At 36.8% G+C, this 6940-nt stretch overlaps 1 protein-coding gene across 1 annotated transcript in view; it reads left to right on the top strand.

Moving 5' to 3' along the window:
• The first annotated feature begins 6802 nt into the window (after positions 1–6802).
• Positions 6803–6940, top strand: part of LOC114035441 (A-kinase anchor protein 13-like) — a 175618-nt gene continuing 175480 nt past the window's right edge. Inside the window, exon 1 of the mRNA XM_027851556.1 lies at positions 6803–6891. The gene's annotated coding sequence lies outside the window, so the exon portion shown is untranslated. The remainder of the gene's footprint in view (positions 6892–6940) is intronic.

Raw genomic sequence — 6940 nt, 5'->3', positions numbered from 1 at the left:
CAAAACCTATGGTTTCTTCTGTTTGAAGAATCCTCAGCAACTTTATCTGAATTTATTCCTGTATGACCTAGATACATAGCCTTAAATGCCAGGCCAAGATTTTGAAGTAAATTTTTTAAGTGTTATTTTCATTTCTTATCAAAACCTCTTCAACTCTGGTCCTAAAGAGGTCAGGGTTGTAGACTTAAATTTTATGTGAATAGTCAACAGTTTTGTAAGCCACCAGTATATATGGCATGTAAAACCTGGGCCCACATTGGCCCATTTTTGAAAAGGTATATTCTTTTGTTCATTAAAGTAATTGGATAAAGGTTATATAATTAGCCTAATTGTGGCCTGTTTGGACGAAAAAATTCAAGTACGTTTACTGTGCGTGAGTGAAATTTAATAGATGAATGATAATGTGTTATCTTCTACTCTTCTGTCTCCATCACTTTCCACATTCAAGCAGCTTGCTAAGGCCTGTCTATTCTACCTCTATAATAGCTTTTGAACTTTTCCTTTCCTCCTAATTCCTCCTATTCTAATATAGGCCCTCATTACCTAAATAATTGAGGCGGCTAAGTTTCACAGTTGATAGAGGGCCTCGAATCAGAAAGATTTGTTTTCCTGAATTCAAATCTAGCCTCAGACACTATCTTTGTGACCTTGGGCTAGTCATTTAACCCTGTTTGCCTCAGTTTCCTCATCTGTAAAATGAGATGGAGAAGTAAATGGCAAACTGCTCCAGTATCCTTGCCAAGAAAACCCCAGATAGGGTCATGAAATGTTGGACACAATGGAAAAACAACTGAAACAACAAAAAAATCCTGGATAATTGCAAGTCTCTTAACTGGTCTCTTTTGTCTTCAAACTCCTTCCCCTCCAGTCTAAGTTTATTACTGCCAAATTGATCTTTCCTATTTACAAACATGATTACATTACCTTTTTGCTAAGTGAAATTCCTTAGTCTAGGTATTCCCAAAATACTTTTCGTCTTGATACCACATAACCTTCTCTACATTGTCTCACACTGACCCTTTCTCCACCCTAAGCAAGCTGGGGGGGTAGTTTGACATTTTTCTTCCACATCTACTGCTTTCCTCCATTCATGCTTTGTTCATGTAATTGTTCAGGCCTGTAATCTGTATTTGCTTTCCTCTCCATCTCACTCTCTTAAATTCCAAATTAGTGAGATTTCTAGCTACAGTATTAGCTACTCGTCATATGTGTTGCGACTGTTATATTTGTAAGTAACCTTTTAGGATGATATGGTCATAAGATTTAGCTCTCTGAGGGACTTTAGATATCGAGTTCATCTTCATTTTACAGAAGGGGAAAGAGATTCTTAGCACATGTTACTTGACTAAGTTCATAGCAAAGTAGCAGAACTGAGATTCAAGCCTGTCTATTAACTGCATATTGGAGTTCTTTCTCCTCTGTTAAGTTGAGAAGGTAAAAAGATTAAAAGAATTAACTCCTTATTCTTATATCTAGGATATGGGAGAAATACTGTAGAAGAAGCAGTAATTACTAAAAATCTTTTAGATTCTTGTTCTTTAATCCTTTGGCAACTGTGGAACATGAAAGATACATGGCATAGGTGTGTGTTTGAAGGGCTGAAGGGAGAAGTGTATAGCATAGCACTTACCCAAATGAGGTATTGCTGACAGATCCCTGTGTAATGGGGTCTGGTACATGGAAGAAATGTCTGAACATTAAAATATTTTTAAGAAATAACGTTGGTGTAAACCAAACTTCATTTTGTTTAATCTTCTGCATAATATTTAAACTCATGGATTTTGAGCAGTTATTGTTGAGTTTCTTTTAGATAAGAAAAGATTAAAACAATTTTTTTAGGTTTAAACCCCATACTTTCAAATGAGAAAATTTAGGGAACTCATTTCTTTCAAGGGCCTCTTACCTAAAAGAGAGCAATCTGTTGCAACCCATGTTAAGATTAAAAAAAAAAAAAAAAGGTAATTTCAAAAGAAAATTACAAAATACTTCATTCTGCTTTTGAAATGAAAACAAGAAAATATTAATAATTTTACACACTCTCTCACTTACTTCAGTCTTGTGGCAAGGTAAGGGAAGTAAAATACTGAGAGTTGAGAAAGTGTGACACTGAGATAAACACATTGACACTCCCATGGAGGAAAGAGAGAGTGCACGTGCGCACACGCGCACATGCACACGTACACACACGAAGTGATGCATTTATGGAGACACAGTCTTTATAGAAGAATATACATACACCCAAGCTTGTGACTTTTTGGATGTTGTTACAAAAGACTTGAGACCATGTTACTGTTTTTTGTAACCATAAACATGAACGGATAAATCACTTCTTGGCATTTGCCTTGTGGAGTAAATGAAATTAAGTTGAGGTAAATTGTTCTCCTCACACCTGGTATAGCCAAATGAAAGACATTTTTTCTTTTTGTGCTGTTTAATTAAAGATTCTCAATGAAGTTTTCAGTTTGGAAATAATTGCCACTAAAATAAAAGGGGAAATGGCAGTCTTTTACCTTCCTACTTGCCAGCATAAATCTTTCCCTAGTACATCCCAAGCTTTTAAGGCAGACCTGAACAACTTGGCAGTAGGTAGAGGCCAAAATTAAAATAGGCCAAACTTCTTCAAGCCACAGATAGGTTTTTCCACTGCTCACTTTCCAAGTAAAGGTAACTAGAGACAGACAGAAGATGGTTAGTTTCTGCGGGTCATGTGACAAACAGGAGGGCGTGCACCTTTGCTAGCACCAAAATTCTTTGCCAGGCTGCATGTTTTGCAGGCCTGTCTTAAGGTCAGGGGACAGGGAAAGAGAAAAGGAGGAAAGCATTTAATCATAACTTACAGTTATCCTGATAACTTCGTGTTCCTCCATACCCCATTTCCAATTTTGTCTCCTCATACCTTGTTTTATTCCTGACTCTTAACTGTAGTCATTTTCCTGATTTTTTTATTTAACCAATTCATTACAGGTATGATTGACTATTTGCATGTGCAGATTGGCCTCTGCTAAAGGATACCATTTATTTTATTTTATTTTATTTTTGTTCTTTATTTCCTAAATCAAGAGCAAAATCTAGGGAATTGCCTTCAAATGGAATAGGCCCTGGTTCCAAGCTGGCCATCATTCATTTTCTCTCTCTCTCTCTCTCTCTCTCTCTTTGGTGAGGCAGTTGGGGGTTAAGTGACTTGCCCAGGGTCACACAGCTAGTAAGTGTCAAGTGTCTGGTCTGAGGCTGAATTTGAACTCAGGTCCTCCTGACTCCAGGCCCTGTGCTCTTATCCACTGCACCACCTAGCTGCCCCCTATTCCCTCTTTTCTTTGACGATCAATTTAATTTTTTCCAAGCCTCTCACTCTGTTCTGTTGGCAAGTCATTTTGATGGATCAGGAAAGTGAAAGGAGAAGCCTTTGTCTGGAAGGGACCCAAGAATTTTGTAGAAATTGGGTATTAGCACAGAACAGGAAATCATTTCTTTCTTTCTGCTCCTCAATTTTTGTATCTATAATTTTATAGAATTGGATTAGATGATTTCTAAGGTTTTGTCTGGCTCTAAAATTATTAAAGTGACTTCCCTTCCTCAGAAAATAGCAAGTTTTGGTAACAAAAATGAGATCTGGCATTTACATGGGATGTTCGGGTTTGCAAAGCGCTTTACGTATATTACTCCTTTTGATTCTCACAATAATCTTGTGGGATAGTTCTTATTATCTGTGTTTTGCAGATGTGAAACTGAGACTGAGAATGATCAAGTGACTTGTCCTAGGCCTTTCAGACTCCAGCTTGAACAGTGTTTTCGCCTTTCCAGGTTGCCTCTGTGTACGTGAACATAAGAGAGAGGACTCTTTTACTTTCTCCTGCTGTCTCATCCCATTTAAAGTAAACCTCGTACCTAATTTTCAGCATGTGTTCACACCATTTGCTTTGGTGCTGAATTCCTCTTAGATTTTGCCTTCCCATTAAATATGTTGTGTTAATAACTTATTTTTCCCTAGATGAGGTTTTTTAAAAAAGCAACAAGCTAATACATGCTTAATTTTAATTATTTTTCCTATTATTTTCCTAATCTCTTGAGGTCTGGATGCATTATTTTTCCGCTTTTCTAGATGGTTTTATGCCCTTCTCCTAGCACTCCCTTGTCCATAAAAGGTTAGACTGAGAGAAATTGAGTTTGAAGATGGCTAGGACATTTTTTATTTAGGAGTGGTCTTCAAAATATAGGAAAATTTAACTGAAGTTAAGCTGAAGAATAGCTTACTAGTATAAAATTGCTATTTTGGGAAAGCTCTTAAGTTTAGAAGGCCATTAAATTCTACTTCTTTGTGGCGACTGGGGAAACATAACATTATGTTTGTTCAAAAACGATGTGGTAGATTAACATGAAAAGAGTACCTTTAAAGTAGTAATGATAGCTTCCATTTTTAAATATTAATTTACAAAGTACTTTACATATTATTTTTCTCTTTTTTACAACAATTCTGAAACATAGATTCTTCAGGTATTACACTTTTCATTTTATAAATGAATTTTATAATATAAATAAAATAAAAAATAAAAATATAAATTTTATAAATTGCTCATAGATGCTAAATGGTCACGTATGTGAAAGAGAGGTTGAATTCAAACCCAGTGCTCTCTTGAATTCAAGTTCATACTTTGTTTAGACTGGACTGCCTTATTTTGTAATTCTGTTGTACTTCACCTTGCAAAACTGAGCTTCATTAATTGTGGGACCAGTGAGAAATATGATCATGGCAACATTGCTTAAGGCTCATCTATATGGTCAGCAGATTGGGAGACAGTCTGGGGGTTAGTAAGAGGAGTGCTTTGAATTAGGTCGATTCCTCTTTTGCTACTTGGTATGTGATTGAGGGTGAATAAAAGCAGGTTTGGGATTAGAAGAACTGAGTTTACTGCTTATTACCTGGGTGACCTCAAGCAAGAGACCTAACTTCTCTGGTCTCAGTTTCCTCACTCATAAAATAAGAGCTAAGACTAGATGGATTTCTGAGGGCCTTTCCAGCTTTAACAATCATATGATTCTAAATTCCTTCCTCTCTGATGGTTTTACTATAATATGTAAAATGGAGGTAATAATGCTTGTGAGGAGGGTGCTTTGTGAGTTGTAAAAACATATACAAATGTGATACTGTTATTATTCAACAAAATTAAATTTAGTCAAGTACTACCAAAGACAAGAAAATAACCAAGGGAGTAATTCCAGTGTTTCTAGCACACTCTTCTATAGCCTCTTCTAGACATGTTACAACTGATTTTACAAAGATCATTTGTAAGCATTGCATGTGCTCCTCATCTTCACAGCTCCCTTCCTTCTCCCCTCCTTTCTTCTCTCCCTCCCCCCTCCTCTTTCTCTCGCCCTTCTTTCCTTCCTTCTTTCCTTTCTTCCTTTCTTCTTTCCTCTCTCCCTTCCCCCTCCATTCTCTTTCTCTCTCGTTTCCTTCCTTCTTTCCTTCCTTTCTTCCCTCCCTCCCTTTAGTTCCTTTCCCACTCTTCCAGATTTCATGCATTTTCAGTGGCCATCCACTATGCCTGGATTTCTCTTTTTCCTTATCTAGATGTCTTACCAAGTCTCAGCTAAAATCTCAGCTCCCGCAAGAAGTCTTTCCTGATCCCCCTTAATGCTAGTGCCTTCCTTCTGTGATTATGTTATAATTATTTTGTATAGATATTGTTTGCACATAGTTGTTTACATATTGTTTCCCACATTCGACTATGAGCTCCTTGAGAGCAAGGACTTTTTGTTGTTTCCTTTCTTAGTATCCTCAGTGCTTAGTGCAGTGCCTAACACATAGTAGGCACTTAATAAACACTTGTTAACTTGATTTGATTTGACTTGGAAAGACTCTATCAATAGGACTGAGACTCTGAACACACAAGTGGTTGTATGCCAAGTCGGATGGTATATTAGGCCAGGCAGAAGTGGTTAGAGTTTTCTTAGAACTAAGTTTAGTTTGGAAGTTCTTTCTGAAGATGGACCAACCCAACAGAACTTTGCAGCTTTAATATTACCATGTCTGTGTCTTTGTATTTAGCATTTACTTTGGCAGAATCAGTTTGTCCATCTAGAGGAACCAGTTCAAATGATACTTTTAAAAAGAAAAAGTTTCTTGTTGCATTCCAACTTTTCTTTCCCTATAAGTCATTAATTTTTTTGCTTACTGTTTTTGGCAGTTTCCTAATTTAAATGCTGAAGATCTCACATAAAATTTGAACATTGAATTGGGTGGCTTATTGATGGTCAATCTGTGCTTTCTTCCATGCAAGTTTTATGGTGGTCACTATTCAGTGGTGTGTCAGTGTGCACCTTTGAGCAAACCTTATACATTAGTATATTATTATCTGATTATACATTTTTTTTTGATCCAGAACACAAGAATCAGGAAGTAAATTTTTAAAAGCCTCTGAGAAACTAAAATACATGTCTTGAAAGCAGTGTACTTTACTTAGAAGAGACCCTTACTCAGAATGTTTCTTTTTATTTTAAACATAACTCTAGCATATTTGGCAATCCTGTTTCTGAGCTCAAAGCACACCAAAGATATGGAGTTAGAAGGAAGGAATTGCTGGAGGCCATTATACTGTCAGCAAGAAGTGACAGCATGACAGCTATGGAGGAGACAGATGAATAATAAGAAGCAGACACAAGTCAAGAAGCACAGCAGGCTGGGGCTGTTTCCTGTAGGAACAAACCCTGAGGGTTTCACTTCCTGCTTTAGTTCTTTCAGTGTTGTTGTGGACAATACTGTTCTTGATACCCTGTAGGAGTCATCTTAGAGTTGATCTATACTTTTCTAAAGCAAGGGTGCAAGAGAAAGAACTGTGGACAAAGAATATTTAGATACGTTGGTTCTGTTCTCAGCTCTGCTACTGTCTAACTGTAAGTCACATAACCCTTGTGGGACTCATTTCATATGATTGTACAGATT

This window comes from Vombatus ursinus, unplaced genomic scaffold (assembly GCF_900497805.2).
Source record: "Vombatus ursinus unplaced genomic scaffold, bare-nosed wombat genome assembly UNPS02009205.1, whole genome shotgun sequence".
Taxonomy (NCBI): domain Eukaryota; kingdom Metazoa; phylum Chordata; class Mammalia; order Diprotodontia; family Vombatidae; genus Vombatus; species Vombatus ursinus.
This window is presented reverse-complemented; position numbering and strand designations above follow the sequence as displayed.